General features: G+C 45.4%; 1 pseudogene; it reads left to right on the plus strand.

Moving 5' to 3' along the window:
* Positions 1–365: 365 nt before the first annotated feature.
* LOC116913158 lies at positions 366–5,837 on the plus strand (annotated as a pseudogene).
* The last annotated feature ends 16,116 nt before the right edge of the window (positions 5,838–21,953 follow it).

Consider the following 21,953-nt stretch of genomic DNA (forward strand, 5'->3'; position numbering starts at 1 on the left):
CGGGCTTATGTGCATGAGTTCTGGTCCCCAGATTGTGCTATTTTAAAAGCTAAGGAGACTTTAGGAGTTGGCAGAAGTTCAGTCATTAGTCCCTTGGAAGACAAAACCCACCTCTGCTGCCTGTGCGCCGTCCTGTGCGCCGTCCTGTGCCACATCCTGTCCGCCATCCTGAACTCTTCCACCCGTGTTCTCTGCTATGATGGACTGAGACCGTGAAACCATAATCTAGTAAGCCTCTCCTCACTTAAGTTGTTTCTGTGATGTATTTGGGTCACTGACATAAAAGTAGCTAATAAGTCCTATTCATGAACCTCGGATTTTTCCCAAGCCTGCTAGTGGTGAAGCCGAACCAGAAACCAGGGGGCATGGCATTCCTGCTTCCTCCATTGGCCATCCTGCCTGTGTGCTTCGTCCCTGGTGCCCTGGCCCAGACCCTCACAGGTAGCCAGAGCAACTGTGGGAGCGTTAGCTGCTTTCTGATGATGCAGGTTCCACTCCTCCCTGCCTGTGCCCTGCAGGACCACGTTTGACAGTACAACTCCGTGTCAAGCGTTTGAGAATTTGCGACTTTAGTGGTTTGACTTTGTCAGATTGTTGGCCTGTCCCATCATTTTCCTCGCCTGGTCTTGTAGTTGTGCCGAGCAGCACCCACTGCTGAATAATTTGCTTAGCCTTGCTAAACCTTGGTTATCCTCTCCTGTCGAATGGGGGTTATACTTGCCTCCCTCATATTGTGCGTGTGTGTGTGTGTGTGTGTGTGTGTGTGTGTGTGTGTGTGTGTACATGAATGTAGTAACTGACACATAGCTGATGAATAAATACTAATACCTTGAATTTTTCATTTATGTATTTATGTTTGTGAGAGGGACAAACAAGAACAGAGACACATAGAGAGAGAGAAGGGGGGAGAAGAGAGAAAGAATAGAGAGAGAGGGAAAGAAGAAGGGGGAGACAGAGACAGAGAGAGAGAGAGAGAGAGAGAGAGAGAGAGAGAGAGAGAGAGAGAGAGAGAGAGGGAAGCAGGCGCGCATGCTTGTGTGGAGGCCAGAGGACTTTTGGGCACTGACCCTCTGCCACCACCGGTTCCAGGGACCAAGGTCAGGTTAGCAAGTGCAGCAAGGGCTCTCACATGCTGAGCCCCTCCCAGGTCTAAAGACCAACCCTTCTATTCTCCAGACTCAGACTCTGAGTCGTCCTACAGATTCTGTTTATCTCTAACACGTTATGCTTCCTTTCTGCTGGACTTTGTAATCCTGTGCTTCCTGTCTCTCTACGGTGCACTTTCACCCACTTCTTCCTCCCAGAAAACCTCGATGGTCCAGTTGAGGAGTCCTCAGTTCTGTGTTTCCACTCCTCCTCCTCCTCCTCCTCCTCCTCCTCCTCCTCTTCCTCCTCATGGGCTCTTTCTTTCTTCCTTCCTTTTTTTTCTTTCTTTCTTAATTTATTATATATGAGTACACTGTAGCTGCCTTCAGACACACCAGAAGAGGGCATCAGATCTCATTACAGATGGTTGTGAGCCACCATGTGTTTGTTGGGATTTAAACTCAGGACGTCTGGTGAACTCCAGCACTCATTTTCACACTCCTGGTACTAATGCAAGCTTCCCTGCTCTGTGTGTATTCTGAAAAATGCTTGTTGTTACACTCCTGGTACTAATGCAAGTTTCCCTGCTCTGTGTGTACTCTGAAAATGCTTGTTGAACGAGTAAACGCTGCATTTCTTCCTCTTCTTCCTTCCTAACTGAAGTGGGTTGAAATTAATTTTTTTCAAATCCACAGCAAGTTGTATTAATTGTTGCTACATGCCTATGTGTATATGTACATACCTACATTCTTTTTTAAAAAACATAGTTATTTGTATCCCAAATGCTGTCCCCTCCTACTCCTCCCTCACAAAGTCTCTCCCTGTCTCCCACCCTCTTTTCCTCTGAGAGAGTGGGGCCCCCTGGGTATCCCCTGACCCTGACACATCAAGACTCTGCAAAGTTAGGCTCATCCTCTCCCGCTGAGGCCAGACAAGGCAGCCCTGTTGGGAAACAGATTCCACAGTCAGGCTACAGTTTTACGGACAGCCCCTCTCCAGTTTGGGGGGAACCCACATGGAGACTGAGCCACATCTATCTGCTACATTTATGACGGGAGCCTCGGACCAACCCATACAGCCTTTGGTTGGTGGCTCAGTCTTGGAGAGCTACCAGTGGTTACCAACCGGTTAAGTTGACCAACAGGTTAGTTGACCCTGTTGGTCTTCCTATAGAGTTCCTATCCCCTTCAGGGCCTTTAATCCTTCCTTCAGCTCTTCCATAAGTGTCCTTGACCCCTGCCCAGTGTTTGGTTGTGGGTGTCTGCATCAGTTTCAGTCAGAGCTGGGCAGAACCTCTCAGAGGACAGTTATGCTAGGCTCCTGTCTGCAAGCATAACAGAGTGTCAGGGGTGTCAGGGATTAGTGCTTGTCTATGAGATGGGTCTCAGGTTGAGCCAGCTATTGGTTGACCATTCTTCCAGTCTCTGCTCCATCTTTGTCCCTTTATTTCTTTTAGAAAGGAAAAATTTTGGGTTGTAGGTTTTGTGGGAGGGTTGGTTCCTTAACCCTCCACTGGGGGGTGCTGTCTGGTTATAAGAGGTGGCCACTTCAGGTTCCAAATCCCCACTGTTAGGTGGCTCAGTGAAGGTCACCACATTGACCCATATTATATCTTAAATACAACCTTCTCAGTCTGTATAATACTACCTGTATTATGTTTGTAGGGCTGACTATTCTGTATTAGATAACCAGTCGGTGTGCTCTTCCCTGAGGAAAAGTATTTCTCCAACTTTCAGCATTCTTTAGTTGCATGTAATTCTTTATGTAGAGTGTAGGTTTTTTTCTTTAAAGGAAATTAATAATTATAAAGATTGAAAAGATTACAAAATAAGTAGAGAACGACAAATGGTTGTACAACCTGTGGCAACCCAAGAAGGAAAGTTCCGAAGTGGACTCAGCTGGAGACTAAAGAGACTCTGATGTGACACTAATTACAGTGGTTAGTCAGTAGCTTACTGGTTAGTCAGTAGCTTACTGGTTTAGACTCGTGGTTTAGCCAACTAGAAGACTCAAGATTTTTAAGTTGTGTTAATTGTTTATGAGAAGCACAAGGGAAACTAAAATTTGTAGTAAAAGTACAGAAATAGAGAAAGCAGGCTAAGGTGAACCAGATGAAGTAATCCAATCCAAACTTATGCCAAACATGTCTAGTCTACAAAGACAAGGTGTTGCGGCCATCGGTGACTTCCATGGGCTCGCTGTTGCAAAGTATATCAAGTTATTCCAACCACAGGAAGTCAAAGACAGAGAAAATCCTACATAAATAAGATCCACATTTCTTACAGAGGGAAAAGATAACAATTAGCATCAAATCTCTTTCCACAAACCAAACAGAAAAGAGAGTCGGTGAAATATAATACTAGAAGAATTGGGAGAAAAAGCAGTCTAAAATTTTGTGTCTAGCAAAAGTGTCCTTCAGAGGTGGAGAGGTCAAAGTTTAACCAAACAAGTCTGACTTGGTCCTTAGTAGAGCCCTCTTGTTACATCCGCTAAGCATTCTCAGGAGAGAAAGAAAACTGGATCGGCTAGAAACAAATGTACGGAGTGTTAGAGATGGACTAAATTAAGGTAAAACTCTTCTTTTTCTTCTGTATTTAATTTGTAGAGCGTATCAGAGTAGGTTGGATGGCTGTAACTTAGGGATTCATGGGATGAGCCGTGGAAATGAGTGAAGGAGAGGAGGAGCTGAGAGCTCTGATTCAAGGCACTTGTGTGACCTAGGATTTAAATGGTAAAGTGATACTTTAAAATGGACTAAGATCGGTTGTAAAGCTATGTTGCAAACCCCAAGGCAACTACTATTCAAGAAACTTCTATTCAAGAAAATAGAAGTGTAGCTGATAGACCGATGGAGGATACACAGTGAGAAATGCTGCACTAAAGCCAGAGGAGGCAAAAAGGCTAGAGGTTAAAGGGCAGGGGGTGGGGGGCAGCAGGATGGATGGAAGGAAGGAAGGAAGGAAGGAAGGAAGGAAGGAAAAGAGGCAATAAATAAATTCAGCACCATCAAAAAGGAAAAGTGTGCAATACAAAAGACAACAAAAAATACAGCTGTCTGTCTGTCAGTAATACAGCTGTCTGTCAGTCTTTTCCTTCCTGTGCAGCTGGGGAGCACTGGAACTCTCCACGTAGAGCAGGCTGGCCTTGCACTCACTAACATCCACCCTGCCTCTGCTTCCAAGTGCTGACATGAGCCTGACATAAAGATCTTTTAATATTTATTCACTCGTGTATGTGCGTGCATGTGTGTGTGCGTCTGAAAGGGACACTTTTCCAAACCTTGAAATACAGCTGTGTGTTCTAGGAAGTTGACTCCTTTCTCGCACCCTTGCTACAGTGTATCTAGCTTGATCCTCGCTTCCTAACCTGGACTGTGAAATGTGAAGCTCTGAGCCAGCACTCATTGTGAATTCTATCCCTGAATGCTGGCACTCACCTCCGTACTTTGACTCATCTCCGTCACCCTTCACCATTGGAGAGGCATGATTGTCACCCTCATTAGATGTGACTCAAAGGTAATAGTTTTCTTAGGGCCACGTGATGTCTCAACTCGGAGTCCAACCCAGATCCATTTCTTTCAAGCTTTGAACTGTATTCTTGGCTGTCATTCTCAGTAATTATGTCTTGCCAGTCCAGCAAGAAAGCCTCTGACTGACAGACAGACAGGCTGTATTTATTGTTGTCTTTTGTATTGCATGCTTTTCCTTCTTGATGGTGCTGGATTTATTTATTGTCTCTTTTCCTTCCTTTCTTCCTTCCTTCCATCCATCCTGCTGCCCCCTTCACCCTGCCCTTTAACCTCTAGCCTTTTTGCCTCCTCTGGCTTTAGTGCAGCATTTCTCACTGTGTATCCTCCAACAGTCTATCAGCTATACTTCTATTTTCTTGAATAGAAGTTTCTTGAATAGTAGTTGCCTTGGTCACAGAAAACCCCATGGAAGGTGCTGTAAATGGGTAATGGACACGGTGAGCAACCAGCATCCCTGGTTTGGAACGGAGCAGGAATATACTCTGACAGGAACAGACAGCCACCCTTTTGGTTGGCCTGGCAATGGCTCCCTAGACCCCACGGTCCGTATTACTGCGGTGTGGGAGCAGACAAAGCTTATGGTAAGGATATTGTGGAGGCTCACTACAGGCCTGCTTGTATGCCGGAGTCAAGATCACAGGGACAAATGCTAAGATTATGCCTGCCCCGTGGGAATTCCAAACAGGACCCGGTGAAGGGATCCGCACGGGAGATCATCTTTGGATAGCCCGTTTTATCTTGCATTGGCTGTGTGAAGACTTTGGGGTGATAGCAACCTTGGACCCCAAGCCCATTTCAGGGAACTGGAATGGTGCAGGCTGCCATACCAACTTTAGCACCAAGGCCATGCGGGAGGAGAATGGTCTGAAGTGATCGAGGAGGCCATTGACAAACCTAGGAAGAGGCACCAGTACCACATCAGTGCCTACGATCCCAGGGGGGGCCGGGGAGCGGCGGGCCTGGACAACGCCAGGCGTCTGACTGGATTCCACAAATCCATTTCCTGCCAATTGTGACCCCCTATGCGGTGACAGAAGCCATCGTCGGCACGTGTCTCCTCAAGGAAACTGACCACGAGCCCTTCCTAGTTCATCCCACATCGACTCTTCCCTCCCCACTGGTCCCCATGGTAACTCAAAGGATGGGTTACCAAGGTCTTTTTATTCCTGGTGCCCAGTTAATCTTGCTTTTAGTGGTCAGAATAGAGGCGTCAAATTCTTAATCTCTACACACCCAACCCTTTCTTTCCTATCTAGCTTCCTCCTAGTGGGGAGCGGGAGGGGGGAGGGGAAGGGTAATCCACTGCTTCATCTCATTAGGAATGCACGTCCTGTAGGCATAGCTGTCACAAAGCGGTGTACTTGGGGTGAAGGAGGACTTTTTTTTTTTCTTCAGGATAATTGAAAGGGCAGGGCCCAAAGGCTTAGATTAACATTTCCTCTGTTGGTTGAGAGCTGTTAGTTCTTCAGGTGAAACCAACTTTCTGTTGAAGTGAGGTGAGGAAGTTGGTCTCTCGGGCCAGGCTTCCTTAGCTTGGGGGAGGGGCGTTCATCCCCTCCATAAACACAGTTCAGTGAGCGCATCACCTTGAATGGCCCTACTGTAAAGGAAGAAAAAAGTTGCCATTTCTGGGTCCTCTGTTTATAACACAAAACAGAGTAGTATTTTTATATTTAAATGTTAAAAAACAAAAAGTTATATATATGGATGTGTGGATATATGTCTTTCTAATTGAGAAAACCATCCTATTTCCTGGGTGCCCAGCTTGAGTGAGGAGCTTGGTTTAGAAGTGAGGCTCTCTTGAGGTAGGGGTGAGGATGCAGTCTGGGAAAGTTGGTTATTTTGGGGGCTCAGCTTCATTACTACTTAGGATTTCTCTGCCTGCTCTGCAGGAGCAGATGTTGGAGAGGTAGCCAGTGGGATGCCACTGCTTGCCACCACTGTCCCCTGGGCTTAGATGTAGAGGACCCGTATACTTAATCCACACACGAGTTAGAAGTTTGAGTTGGTGGTCAACTTGAACACTGTTACTGACTGGTGGGTGGGTGTTACTGGGGTTATTTTTTGGTGGGACTAGCATGTCACTAAAGCAGGCCTTTTGATATATTAATGTATTTAATATACTAAAAATTTTTAAAGCAAAACAAGTTTAGATTTTAATTAAATTTGTAGGGTTTCTAATTTCACAGAACTGCCTGTTTGTTTCAATCTCTCCTTCTACTTGGCTCTTAGAGGGACTAAGGGCAGGCCTGGAGTTAAAACACTTGTCATTCTGTGTCCTACTCTGTGTCCCGGCTGTCTGTTTTCTTTCCTTCTGAAAAAGCCGATGGAATCTTGTTTTCTTTCTTTTATAATAAATACACCCCACCCCCACCTCCAAAAAAAGGTATTTCACAAGGTTGTATTTATTTGCTGCCTTTTAAATTATTCTTTTGGTTATCGTGCAAAGGCATGGATTGGTTTCATTGTGACTTTTTTTTTTTTTTTTTTTGGTTCTTTTTTTCGGAGCTGGGGACCGAACCCAGGACCTTGCGCTTCCTAGGCAAGCGCTCTACCACTGAGCTAAATCCCCAACCCTCATTGTGACTTTTGTGCATAGATATTTTTATTTTGTGTTGTTCTTCATCTCTCTTGCCTGCCCCCAGCCATGTTCTGATTTCTTCCATATTATACTAATAAAAGGAACAGTCCATCGAGAAGGTGCAATACTTGTGTATCTATATATACCAAACACTGGGACTCCTGGTCTTATAATACGGACATCAGCCAAGCATAGCGGTGCTCGCCTTTGAGCCCAGCACAGGCTGGTGGGTTGGGGGGTGGGGGGAGCAGAAGGATCCTGTTCTACACAGTGAGCTCCACGACAGCCAGTGCTACAGAGAAAGACTATCTCAAAAAACAAGCTAACAAAAGAATTGGATACAGCTTGGATGAGCCAGAGCTTAGACCCTTGCATATAGTCCTTAAAAAAAAAAAAATCTGCATGTTCAGAAGTGAACAGAAGAGAGAAAGAAAGAAAACTCAGACTCCTGTGTGCAAAGGTCCAGAGACACCGACTTTCTCTCCTGGCCTGTGGTTTTCTCTCCTGGCCTGTGGTTTTCTCTCCTGTGCGCCCTCTGTGGTGTTTGAGACACAGACCTGCTGTTCCTTATGCCTTCTTTCAGCATCTCCTGCTTCTCACCCGTGTCGTCGGGATCTCAGACAAAGCCCACCTTTTCAATGCACACTAAGAAACCCTGAGGGTTCTGATTAGTTAGTGAGCTCACTACAAACACGGCTCTGTAGAGCCTTGGGCAGAATTCCAAGCTGTCTTGAGTCGAGCTTCAAGCACTAGGGGATGGAGTTGTCAAGGTGGGAATATTATTCGTGCGATTGGAAAGGTAAAACCTAAACTCAAATCTCTCACTTCTCGCCACCTTCCCTCAGAGTTGGCCAGCTTTAAACGCTGCTCCGTCCTCATCCACAGGGAATCCAGGTCAGAACAAACAACTGGACCTTCCCTCTCCAACTGTACATTAAACCACTGTTCAGTGGCTATCGCCCAACACTCCCGGACCCTGCCGCCGCTTCTGCGGGAGCCTGGGGAAAACATCCCAGGATGCAGTGTTTTACTTGCTAGTGTCTTTGATGGCTCCTTAAACCATTTTTATTTCAGACAGTCTGTGGTCTCTAGCGCGCGTGCGCGCGCGGCGTGTGTGCAGGCATGCGCATACCTGGATCCTGTAGGAGTCACTTTGGCACCACTAGAAATTATGCCCAGAAGAAAGGGAAAACTTCCACCCCCTTCATGAGGTTGTTCTAGTATCAACAAAATGACACCGCGAAAGTCAGCTGCAGAAAATCAGAGTTAGTGTTGGTTGAAGGACTAAGAGACCTTCAGAATCTCCAAAGGGAAAAGGTCAGAAAAGAGGAGGTGCCACTTGAGACACCAATGACAGGGAACACCTGCATTCGGATGCAACAGAAGTTGTGGTTTACAAGTAGGGATCTGGGGAACCGGCAGTGGCTATTACCTGACTCAGATGGATCTGGAGGGGACAGGGGTGTGTCAAGATGCTTCTGACTTAGCACAGAGGGCTGTCATTTGAAAGAGCTGGGAGAGCAGGGGTTTTAACTTGAGAAGTCAGCAGCAGGTGAGTGCTGTTTCTTAGCAACGCTCTGGAGACCAAATCTTTGTCTTAGCAGCATGGCCGTCTGTTTGGTCATTCCTCCATCCATGTGTGCAAGTATTTACCCATCCACCATATTTTCATCTGCCCAACTGACATGTATATAATGTCTCTTTCCCACTGACATGAACCCTAGGAGCTAGGCAGAGAGCAAGATGCCCTTCCCTGCCTGCAAGCATCCTTTGTGTAAATCTGTGACTCAGTCCTGGAGCACTTTCTCCCTGGTCACCTGGTCCTGGTTTGGATGAAAATGGCCCCTATAGACCCATACGGATGGCGCCATTAGGAGGGGTGGCCTTGTTGGGATAGGTGTGGCTTTGTTGGAAGAAGTGTTTCACTGCAGGGAATGGGGATGGGGGGTGCTTTGAAGTCTCAGATGCTCAAGCCAGGCCCAATGTCACTCTCTCTTCCTGCTGCCTGTAAATCCAGATGTAGAGCTCTCAGCTCCTTCTCCAGCACCACATCTGTCTGAGTACCACCATCTTCCCACCACGTTGGTAATAGACTAAACCTGATTACCCCCAGCTAAATGTTTTCTTTATGAGAGTTGCTTTGGTCATGGAGTATAGAGAAAATATCCTTTGTATTGTATGGAAACATCACCTGTCAATTAAAAAGCCTGTGACCTATGGCTTAGACAGGAAATAGAGGCGGGGCATTCGGGAGGCAGAAAGGATTCTGGGATAGAGCCAAAGGGAAATCAGGCCAGGAAGGTGTGAGAAGGACGCAGGGTACCTGAGCACAAGTAACCAGACAAATGGCAGAATGTGGGTAAAAATAATTGAGTTATCTAAGTTACGATCTAGTCAGAGAAGAGCCTAGCTATATGGCTAAGGTATTTGTAAATATATTTTGAGTCTGACTTATTTTTAGGAGCACTGGCGCTGAGAGGAAGAACCAGTCCAACTTCAACAATGGATCTATTCATAGTAATAAAACCCTAACTAAGAGAGCCCTCCATAGACGCATGTAGTTGAATGTTTGGTTCCCGGTTGCTGAAAGACACTCAATGCCACTCCTGGAATGGCAGATGCAGGACCAGATATGGTGCTGTGCACCTGTAATTCTACCACTTCAGAGGCAAAAGCAGGAGGGTTACATACATTTTAGACCAGCCTGGTTGTCTAAGTTAGGGTTTCAGTTGTTGTAATGAAACACCATGACCAAAGAAACTTGAGGAGGAAAGGGTTCATTTGGCTTACACTTTCCACAGCACTGCTCATTAGAGAAGAAAGTCAGGGCAGAAACTCAAACAGGGCTGGATCCTGTAAGTAGGACCTGATACAGAGACCATGCATGGGTGCTACTTACTGGCTTCCTCTTCGTGGCTTGCTCAGCCTGCTTCCTTGTAGACTTGGGGACCGCCAGTCCAGGGATGGCCCCACCCACATTAGACTGGGCCCTCGCACATCAATCACTGATTAAGAAAATGCCTTATAGCTGGATCTTAGGGAGGCATTCTCTCAATTGAGGTTCACTCCTTTCAGATTTTAGCTTATATCAAGTTGGTATAAAATTATCTGGCACACTAGGCTATGTAATGTACCAAGACTCTGTTCCAGGGGGTGGGGGTGGGGCATTCCAAGCAAATATCAACAAGTAAACTTTAAGTTAAAATTAGTGGGACAAGAAGGTCATCTCACGTGATTAAGGGAACAGTCCATCGGGGAACGTCAGAGCTTTGTAAAACCAACATTACTGCGTGTAAAGGCACAGATTAACCCCAGCAGGGTTAATCCTGAACAGCAGGGAGCCTCAATATCCCATTTTTAGCACTAGTAGACCATCCCAACAAAAGTAAACAGAAACAAACGTCTGAATTAGAGACTTCACAGAGCAAATGGACCTCCTTGACTTCCCTACACGGGTGACTGTAAGCTAGAGGAGCTGTAAGCTGAACAAACCCTTTCTCCTTTAAGTGGCCGTTTGTCAGAATGTTTTATCACAACCAGAAAACGGACACCAGGAGGAGGTTCTTCGTCCATCTTGTGCTGCTATAGCAGAACACTAGAGACTGGATACTTCATTTATAAAGAATAGAGGTGCATTTCTTACTGGTTCAAAGGCTGAGAAGTACAAGATCAAGGGGTTGCCAGTTCCTGTGAGGGCCCCTGTTTGGCATCACCTTGGGTTGGGAGGCAGACTGGGATGAGAGGAGGTGGAGGGGAGAACGGGGGAATGAAGTTGATTTTATTTACAATTTGGTTATTTTGAGTTGGAGGCTATCTGGCTGTGCTGTTCAATCTTGGGTTCTAAGCTCTAGGTTGGTTCTTCCTGCCTCAGCCTCTGAGTCCTTAGTTGGAAGTACAGAACCCTGCCTCTTTGCTCAATCAACCTTGTTTGTGTAAGATACCCACTCCTATAGTACATCAGTGCATTAGAGAGGGCAGAGGGCTCACGGCCCCCCTCCCCCATCCCTTCCCAGGTTGGATATGTGGCTTTGTGCTTGTTAGACAAGCGCTCTGATACTAATGTAAACCGCGGGGCCTCTCATTCTTCCTTACAGTTTTCTTTTAACCGTGTGTCTTAGTTATTTTCTACTGCTGTAAAGAAACCATGATCGAGCTGGGAATGGTGGTGCGTGCCTTTAATCTCAGCAGCTGGAAGGCAGAGGCAGGCAGATCTCTGAGTTCCAAGCCAGCATGGCCTACAAAGTAAGTTTTGGAACATCCAGGGCTACACAGAAAGATCCTGTCCCTAACTTTTCACCCCAAAAGAAACACCATGATCAAGGCAATTTATTTATTTATTTATTTATTTATTTATTTATTTATTTATTTATTTGAGTTTGGGGTAGGGGGTACATGTTTATTTTTTCAAAAGGCATATAGACAGGGAACAAAGTAAACATTTACAAGGTGGTCACTGTCCTAGACACTGCTCCGTAAGTCTGTCTAAGCATGAACTTTTTTTTTTTTTAAAGATTTATTTATTGTAAGAAGTACACTGTAGCTGTCTTCAGACACCAGAAGAGGGCATCAGATCTCATTACAGATGGTTATGAGCCCCTATGTGGTTGCTGGGATTTGAACTCAGGACCTCTGGAAGAGCAGTCAACGCTCTTAACCACTGAGCCATCTCTCCAGCCCTAAGCATGAACTTTTAATAATCGTCATCTTCGTCGGAGTCCGTTACTTTTCTTCTGTTGAATCTCACTGTTGCTTTCTCTTCTGTCTGTCGGCTGACTTTCTCAGGTGTCTCTATGAAACCTTGTTCTGACACCGTCCCTCTTAGTTGCCCATTGCGCCATCTGTACGCGGTGCTCCCCTGCTTTCGTTTTATCAGGCTTCACAAGTGCTAAGTCACTTAACCTGACCCAGGCTGACTGATCCAGAACTCGGGTTAAGATACTGTTTCTCATTTCTGCTTCCCTTTGTTTTGCTTCCTGTTGGGCTGCATCACCAGGATTGTGGGCCCCTCCGGGAGCTGAGGAGGCTGTGGTGGTGGGAATTTATTACAATATCGGGGACTTGCTTCTAGTCCCAGAGGGTGAGTCCATGCTTACAATGGGGAGCAGGGCAGTCAGGCTGCAGCAGTAGCTGAGCGCTCACATCTGACCCACGAGTAGGAGGCAGAGGGAAAGCTAACTGGAAATGCCTAGGATTTTGAAACCTCAAAGCCTACCCCCAGCGACACACCTCCTCCAAGAAGACCCATGACTCCTAATCCTACCCAAACAGTTCCACTGACTGGAGGAAGCATTTAAACATATGAGCTTATGGGGCTGTCATAGTTAGGGTGTTATTGCTGTGAACAGATACTATGACCAAGACAACTCTTAGAAAGACATTGGAGCTGGATTACTGTTTCAAAGGTTTAGTCCCTTATCATGGTGCGAAACATGGTGGCACACAGGCAGATGTACTGCTGGAGAAGGAGCTGAGAGTTCTGCATCTTGATACAAAGGCAGCAAGGAGAGTCTGTCTGCCCCACTGGGTGTAGCTTGAGCACAGGAGACCTCACAGCCTACCCCAAGAGTGTGGCATTTCCACCAACAAGGTCACACCTCCTAATAGTGCCACGCCCTTTGGACCAATCGTTCAAACACATGAGGAAGCTCTGGGGGTCATTCCTATTCAAACCACCACAGGGACCACTGTCATCCAAACCTCACATGAAGCAATTCCATTCCTAGAGCAATGAGATTCCATCTCCACACAGTTGTTCACAATAGCACTATTTGTGGCAACCAAAAGAAAAGGAGAGAAAAATTTCCAGTAAGTTGTGCATATCTCTCTCTAAAATGGGATGCTGTCTGGCTTTGAAAAGCTGGTGTGCTGGCACATGCTCTGGAATGGATGGAACTTGAAGACTCAAAGGAAAGAAGTGCCAACTTGTCTAATTCCAGACCAGGAAATGTCCAGGAGAGAAAAAACATAGAGACAGAGTCAGTGGATGGCTCTTGAGAGCTGGGTGCCTGGGGAGAGGATGGAGAGGGAGAAGGTTCTACAGCCTTGAAATTTTCCTAAAGATGGGGCCTGCAAAAAGGCTCAGCAGGTAAAGGTGCTTGTCACCAAGTGTGGTGGCCTGAGTTGGATCCTTGGAACCTACATAGTTAGAGTAGAGAATTGACCCCTGCAAATTATTCTTTGAGGACCTCATGCATGTTGTGGCACGTGTGAACACACACACACACACACACACACACACACACACACAGAGAGAGAGAGAAAGAGAGAGAGAGAGAGAGAGAGAGAGAGAGAGAATAAATATAGAAAGAAAGGGAAATGTCATAAAGCAATGGAATTGCTATGAGGTTTATCACTACAGTGACTTAAGAAAGAATGGAGCTGTAAAGGTATTTATGTGCCCATGAAGACGGTGCAGAAATACTCCACACGCCGAGAAGGGGACAGGAGCCTGGCTCCTCCCAGCACCTTCAGAGACAAACTGTCTGCACTCATCTATGCCCGAGACATTCTCTGCTGTGTTACTCATAGCCACAAATACACCAGTCCAGTTCAGGCCTAGACCAGTAGCTGCTACTCAATCTGTTTAAAAACAGCAAGTGCAGAATACAGCCTGTGAGGTATGTACGAGACAGAGATGCCATTGGGTGCCCAGGAAACTCAAAACGCTCATTGGACCTCTGCCTGGAAGGAAAGAGGGGACTAATGTCCTGAGGGAGTGTGTGAGATACTTCTCTTTCAAAGCTAATCCTGACACATAGAGACAGTGCCGGCCACACATCCCCCATGATCAGTCTGCTCAGAGCCCTTGAAGAGTCAGTACCAGCATGTTTTGGGGTGCTCACAGTTTATTCCCTTAAAAACATACTATCTCAAAAGAATGGATTCAGCATAAGAGTTGGTGCATTGTGTTTCTACGTAAAAGAACACATGGGCGTGTGTGTGTGTGTGTGTGTGTGTCTGTGTGTGTGTGTGTGTGTGTGTGTGTGTGTGTGTGTGTGTGTGTGTGGGGTGTGTGTGTGTGTGTGGGGTGTGGTGTGTGTGGGTGTGTGTGTGTGTGTGTGTGTGTGTGTGTGTGTGTGTGTGTGTTGTGGGGTGTGTGTGTGTGTGTGTGTGTGTGGGGGGTGTGTGTGTGTGTGTGTGTGGGGGGTGTGGTGGTGGTATGTGTGTGTTTGTGTGTGTGTGTGTGTGTGGGGTGTGTGTGTGTGTGTGTATGTGTGTCTGTGTGTGGTATGTGTGTGTGTGTGTGTGTGTGTGTGTGTGTTGTGTGTGTGTGTGTGTGTGTGTGTGTGTGTGTGTGTGTGTGTGTGTGTGTGTGTGTGTGGTGCAGCTTAGGTGTGGAGCTATGCCCTCCCATGTGAGCCCTAGATCTGAAACAAAAGGACAAAACAGACAAAAGAAATACACAAAAAATACTGAAAGCAGTAAGAATCAGGGTTAAGGGATCCAGCTTTCCTGGGGTGTCTGTGGGGGAACCCTCGCCTTTGAGACTATTTATTGTGTACTCCTCTAATCTATAAAATAATTTTAGGGTGTCTCCTACACTTTTCATTTTAAGTTGCTGGGCCCGGTAGTGTCGAGAGCAGAATCTACCTCTAGGTGGAGACAGGCCCTTGTCTCTTGTCTTAAGGGTTACTTCAGTGCTGTGGCAGATCGGGGACCTGACTAGCTAGGGTGCTGCTCACCTTAGACAAAGTGCTTTTTCTGTCCATGCTCACTGCCCGACTCCCACCCCAAGCCCAAGGCTGCAGTGTAGCCCCGACAGCCATCAAAGCTGCCGGGAGGCTCAGGGATCTGCCCTGTCTGATGGCTGACACAGAACCCAGAACTATTTATTTTTCTTTTCTGCAGTAGGACCAGGACCTAAGTATGCTTTTTAAACTCCCTAACCAAAGCTTTGGACTTCCTAACACCTTTTCTAACGTCCCCCTCCTGGTGCTCACGATCTGCTCCCGATGCACGGCTGGCGGCCTCCAGGTGGCTGACCTCTGGGCTGCTTTATCTCAAATAGCTTGGCTGTTTTCCCTCTTTCCCCCCTTCCAGGCAGCCAGGAGATTCCCGGCTTGACTGCCCCAGGGTTCTCCTTCTAGACTGTAAAAGCTGCCCTCAGGCTTCTGGGTGTTTGCCGGGGGTGGGGTGAGGGGGTGGGGTGAGGAAGTGGGGTGCGGGTGGATATGGGTTCTGTTTGTGTCTCTACTTCTATTAATGAAACTAAGACGCCTAAGAGGGGAACTTGATTTCCCAAGTATCATGTGACCATGGATGGCCAGCACCCACCCTCCCAGACACGGCCACGCTCTGTCCTACTTTTACACCCATGTACGGAAAATAAAAATACTTCTCAAAAATTAAGTAAAAATCAAAAATTCCAGGCCAACTTGGGCTATATAATGAGACCCTGTCAATCAAGAGGCAGAGAGAGAGAGAGAGAGAGAGAGAGAGAGAGAGAGATCTCCATCATCCTTATTCCTTTATATAACAGAATCTAAATTCATGTTCTAAACCCACCTACCATAAAAAAAAAAAAAAAGGGGGGGGGGTTTGGGATTTAGCTCAGTGGTAGAGCACTTGCCTATAGCAAGCTCAAGGCCCTGGGTTCAGTCCCCAGCTCCGAGAAAAAAAAAAAAAAGGGCAAGCCCAGCATCTGCTGACCCAGACATAATTTTCCCTTTAAACTTAGTCTTCCATACCAAATTCTCCGTTTTTGATCAAGGAGTTTTCATAATTCTCTAGAATTCAAATCCCTATGTAAATTAAAATTAGAAAAATTTACACTTGTGAAGGACTACCAGGCTGTAAGCAAGTTAAAATAAGTTACGTGTGTTAAAATGTTTTCGTAAATGGCCAACATAAAAAGAAATTTTTATTAGGCTTTCAAACTCGTAGTCCAAGAATCCCATGACAAATACTACATACTAATAGATGTTATTTGTTTTCTTCTCTCTCTCTCTCTCTCTATATATATATATATATATATATATATATACTAAATATATATATATATATGTGTGTGTGTGTGTGTGTGTGTGTGTGTGTGTGTGTGTATATGTGTGGTGTGTGTGTGTGTGTGTGTGTGTGTGTGTGTACCAGTATATAGTGGTTAACTTTAAGTATACGAAAGGGCACATGAGCGGCAGGCTGTGTCGTGTCCATTTGTCAGGTTGTGGTAACCACTTCACCACCACATTGTTCTATTTCACAAGCACTTGGAGAATCCTTTGCTGTCTATACTATATTGTACAGGCCCAGGCAGAGGAATCAACACCATCAGTTCTTTGATGTTCTCAGTCCTTCTTTCTTTTTTGTTTTTTGTTTTGCTAAAAATCCTGTTGATCTTTCATGTAACACGCTAGTAGCTCCTTCCCGAGTGAGGTGAACAGCGAAGGGGAACAACATGAGTTGGCCGTGCTGACAGTTCAGCGTCTTGTCTCCTCAGCCCCCACCTCCCTCCATAGGCTGCAGTGTGGGAGAGGCCAGGCTCAGTCCCCAGAGAACAGCCCCGTGTGATGAGCTGCTGGGGTAAACAGCTCTGTTCTTGGTCTCACCCACACCGCATTGGGCAGTAGCTCATTCTCTCTGCCGTCCATAATGTCGCATTGTGAATATATCATGGTTTAGGACTCGTCTCCTACAGGCTAAGGTTCGGTCTTCACAGTTCAGGTAGTGGATCTTTTGTGGTTCTTTCCTGGCACCCACTTGGAGTCTTAGTCCCTTTGTGCCTAAGTGGAGCCCTTCTGGAAGTCTTATACTCAGAAGGATCCCTGTGAGTTCAAGACCACCTGATCTACATACTGAGACCCTGTCTCCAAACAAAGGAGCCATAAAAACGTGCCTGTTAGAAGAAAACAGGATATTTAAAAAACATAATTTCTAACCCTTGCCTCCCTCTGGTCTCCCCCACTCCCTCCTCTCCTCCCTCCCTCCTCCTATCACTGTTTTTATAGTTTAAAGATGAAGCAAGTATCTAGAGAAACAAACCACACACTAAACATCCTCCCAATTCAGAAAAAGTACCAGATCTAAAGGGAGTTAGAGTCCTTGTCGGTCTTTTGTTTTCAGGTTTTCCGGCTCCTGAGATCTAACCAAGGGTTTCACAAGTCCTAGAGGAGTGCTCCACTCCTGAGCTGGCCCCCAGCCCAGTCGATGTATTCGGGTGTATTCTCTATTTATCCCACCACTGTGCACAAAATCGCTGGCACCCCACACTAGTTAACAAGCTGATTGATCCGCGATACTGGATTCTTTTTATATGCCTGATTTCTTCTTGATTGAGAACAGATGGGCACACACATGCTTTTAAGACATTAAAAAACATAGAAGACAATTTTCTGCCTCTGAGTTTTGTGTCCTGTTGGCTATAAGAATAAAGCAGCCACTTGCGGGAAGAGATGGGGGTTAATCTGAAAGACATGCGTAGCTATGTAAAGCCCAGAGGCTTATGGCTGAAAACAGTGCTTAATGGGGACCCATAGGACAAAATGGAGTGGGAAAGGAGGGGGTGCTGACAGGTGCCACAGTGTTGGCCTGGCAGCCGCTCCGTATGCCTTCAGATTATTTATATTTGTTAATGTATACATTTTATTTAGTGAAGGGAGGGGGTAGATTTTTTTGTTTTTTGTTTGTTTTTTGTTTTGTTTTGACACAAGGTCTGTATTCTATAGCCCAGGCTTGCCCAAAACTCCCGACACCCCTCCAACCCCAGTTTCCCTCCAGTCCAGAGGTTTCCCACTTCCTACCATCAAATCCCACCACAATGAATTCTTTCTTTTTATCCAGTGCTCGGGATCAAACCCAGAGCCTTGCATGCTCTGGGCAAGCACTGTGTGTCTGAGTTACATCCCAGCTCTGAACACAATTCTATTCAACAGGTGCCACACTGCAAGGTGGCCCTTGAGAACACTGATTTGGGTGACGATTCAGAAAGCAGTGACTTGCATCAGATTCTTTTGCGTTATTAATCTATTACATTTCTGTAGATTGGTCAGGAAGAGAATACTAAATAAAAATGTATGGCAGGACAGTATTCCCTTGTGCTGTCTGCAGAGGGCTGGAACAGAGTCAGAAAAACCCTCACTGAACTATGCAGAAATTCAGGCAAGAACTTCACATTTTGTATTTTTTCCAACTTAGAAATGTAACCTCTGTGAACAGTTTCCACAAAGTTGCCTTTTAACATACACACACACACACACACACACACACACACACACACACACACACGCACAAAATAATTTTAAAAAGGAAAATCTGGGGGTTGGGGATTTGGCTCAGTGGTAGAGTGCTTGCCTAGGAAGCGCAAGGCCCTGGGTTCGGTCCCAGCCCGGAAAAAAAAAAAAAAAAAAAAAAAAAAAGAAAAAAGAAAAAGAAAAAAAAATAAAATAAAAAGGAAAATCTGGAATGAGTTTAGATCTATAAATCCTAGAATATTTGTTGAAGTATGGGTTTTTAATAGTAAACATGGGGGAAATATGTGTTAAAAAGTAGGGTATTTTTACCATTTTAACTTAGTCATTTTTTTATTTACCCAGACATTTAAAATGAAGATAAACACTGCTTAATGGCATGGAAAATCATCATATGACTATGAATTATAAACAGAATGGTATTCGGGGTGACCAAGGAATGCCTGAAGGTGACAAGATTAAGCTGAATTCCAACAAGAGAGGAGCAGGGAACATAGCACCGAGAGAGCCGCAGAAGGCCGGGTGTTGACCCTAGGAAAGTAAGGCAGGAAGAATATCAGAAACAGAGTATGTAAAACATCCAGCCCAGAGCAGGGAACCAGCTGCGATTGCTGCTGGGGAAGAAATGATGAGAGGTGATGTTCAGAAAAACATGTTCCATCTAAGCATCCGTTGTGATCTAAGCACCTACTAGGTGCCAGGCACTGTAGACATATTTGGTGTATTCTTCTCCATAAGCAGCTTGGAAAGGCCAGAGGTCACATGTCTTTGTAACTTGGAACTGCACTCTGATCTGCCTTAGGGCAAAGCTGGTTGGCACAGCAAGGAAGAAGTGGTTGGGAACATCAGTCTCCAGTAACTCTGAACTGGATCCAGGCAGTGTGGTGACAGCCCAGCCAAGTGTGGTGCACTGGTGGATGCCTTACCAACGTCTCAAACAACAAGAACAACAACAACAACAACAACAACAACACACACACACACACACACACACACACACACACACAGAGAGAGAGAGAGAGAGAGAGAGAGAGAGAGAGAGAGAGAGAGAGAGGGTAATGTTGTGAGCCATCTCTAAAGGCAAACTGCACACCTTGAATATAATTCCATGTAAATGGCAGAACCCAGGGTGGCCGGTGCCATCAGATTGTGCTCTGTTTATGTGCCCTCATGTGGGAGGGCTGGAGGTGATTGTTCAATACCTGTTGATGAACAATGATCCTATAACAAGTTTTTCTGCAAAGAAGAGCCATTCCTGCTATTATGACTTGATTAGCAAAAATATATTTTCTTCTTATAAATATTTTGAGCAGTTAGCAGTCTCTTAACCATTAAAATTTAAAAAAAAACACAGGGCTGGAGTATAAGTCACTGGCAGAGCATGTTTTTACTTAGCTGGCATGAAACCGTTGGTTGGTTCCTAGAATTGCACACAAATTATATTTCCTAACATAGTTAGATATGACTTTCATAACTGGTAAATTTAGACTTTTGAACATTGTTAAATATTTTTACATTTATTTATTTGCATGTATGCATGTGTGCCTACTCCTTTGTGTGTGCACATGTGTGCATACTTGCATGTGTACACGCATATGTATGTGCCATGGTATACATGTAGAGGAGGTCAACTTTTGGAGTTGATATGTGGGCTCTGGGGGTCAAACTCAGGCTGTCAGCTTTGGCAGAAGGTGCCATCTTGCTGGCTCCAAATTTTGAATTTTTGACAGATTAAGACCCTTATCTACCTTATCTACCAGAGGTGGATTGGTGGCTCACACCTTTAGTCACAGCACTCTGAAGGCAGAGGCAGGTGGATCTCTGTATTGGAGGCCAGCCTGGTGTACAGAGTGAGTTCTAGTTGAGCCAGAGTTGTACAGTGAGACCCTGTTTGAAAAACAAACAACCGAACAAATGAAATCTTTATCAATCTTAAGTAAGAAATTCTTATCAATATTTTCTAAACACTTAAGACAGTAACTAGTTCAATAGATAAGCAAAAGGAAAGGTACTTAAAAGAGCCACTTGCCTGTGCTTTTATACCCAGCTCTTTTGGCTTATACTGTTTTTGAGATTCACCAACACTGTGGCATGTATCAGTAATTCATCCCCTCTCTCATTGAAATTTGCTCATTTTTTCCTGCTCATAGACTTTGGACTGGTTTCCAGTCTGGGGGCTCTTATGAATCAAACCATTCTTAGCTAGCCAGGCCCTGCTAGGTCCTACGACGGGTACGACGGTATCCTGTTTGCATTTGTGTCCTTGCGTACTAGCCGAGAGTGTGGGGAGGTAGTACCTTTTGTCCTGTGTTTCTGCTTCTTCCCCGTTCAGCTGCAGCAGTCTTACAGATTCTAAAAGTGAAAAACCAAAATCAGGTCAGACCTTCCGTGGTTTTAGAATCTCTGTTGCAGACTGACTGGTTCCAAGTTTGAGAGCTCAGCTCAAACAGAACCCCTGGCCCGCTGCTGGCTGCCTAAGAGATTCAAGTTCCACTCTCTTTTATCCACAGGAGTTCTCAGGCCCACTTTCTCATGGGTTCTAGCTCATTCAGAAACAGTGTCCAGGCTTTGTCTGGTGGGTGTTGCCAAATTAACCGCCCCACTGTTGCATGTTAATCTGGCTCATTTGTTCTTCTTTTATGGTGCTTGGAACCTAACACAACCACTCTACTATTGAGCTACATCTCCAGCCTCCTCCTTTTTTTTTTTTTTTTTTTTTTGGTTTGGTTTTTAACTGAAGACATACTGTCTCATGAATATTTATTACAGTGAATCGTTTAACTTTTTAGTCTTAGTTTTTGCGTTTTGGCCGGAGGAAATAGAAAATCCAGTACTCCTCCCCTTTAGGCTGTTTGCCTAGTTTATGGTTTTGGAGCAGAGCACTTCCGTGGGTGATAGGACACTTCTGGTGTTGACTGACTGCTGGCCCCCTCTCTGCTGTGTCATTCCACTCACAGCTGGTGCTGTCTAGTCCTATCTGCTTGGGGGACAGTTCCTGCATTTTTGGAGTGGTTTCACTCAGTTGTGGGTTTTCCATGCATGTCCACTTATTGATTCTATGTAAGTGAACTGTGCTTTCTAAGCCAACAACACATCAAAAGAGGGCTAAGCATCCTTATAGATTAATGGCTGGAACGGTGTTTTGCGATTGCCTTTCTGTACGCTTTATATTCATTTTTTTTCTCTTTTGAGTATCAGGATAAGTCCCCTGATAAGACTTATCCAGTTGACCTGCAGTTTCTATCTATAGTTTGTAAGTTGTGCTCACTGGGGATACATTAGAAATGGAGATTCTGTCTGTCTGTCTGTCTGTCTGTCTGTCTGTTGTTGTTTGGCTTTTCGAGGCAGCTGTTTCTCTACCTGTCTTGAAAGCTTGCTCTGTAGATCGTACTGGCCTCGAACTCACAGAGATCTGCATGCCTCTGCCTCCCGAGTGCTGGGACCAAAGGAATGCGCCACCATGCTCAGCCAGAAATACAGATCCTTAAGTCCCAAGTCAGATTTAGCCAACTTGTTAAATTTAGCACTCTGGAGGTGAGCCAGGTAGTGTTTCCACACTTGTACTTTTTACTGATTC

Source organism: Rattus rattus, chromosome 12 (assembly GCF_011064425.1).
Source record: "Rattus rattus isolate New Zealand chromosome 12, Rrattus_CSIRO_v1, whole genome shotgun sequence".
Lineage (NCBI taxonomy): Eukaryota > Metazoa > Chordata > Mammalia > Rodentia > Muridae > Rattus > Rattus rattus.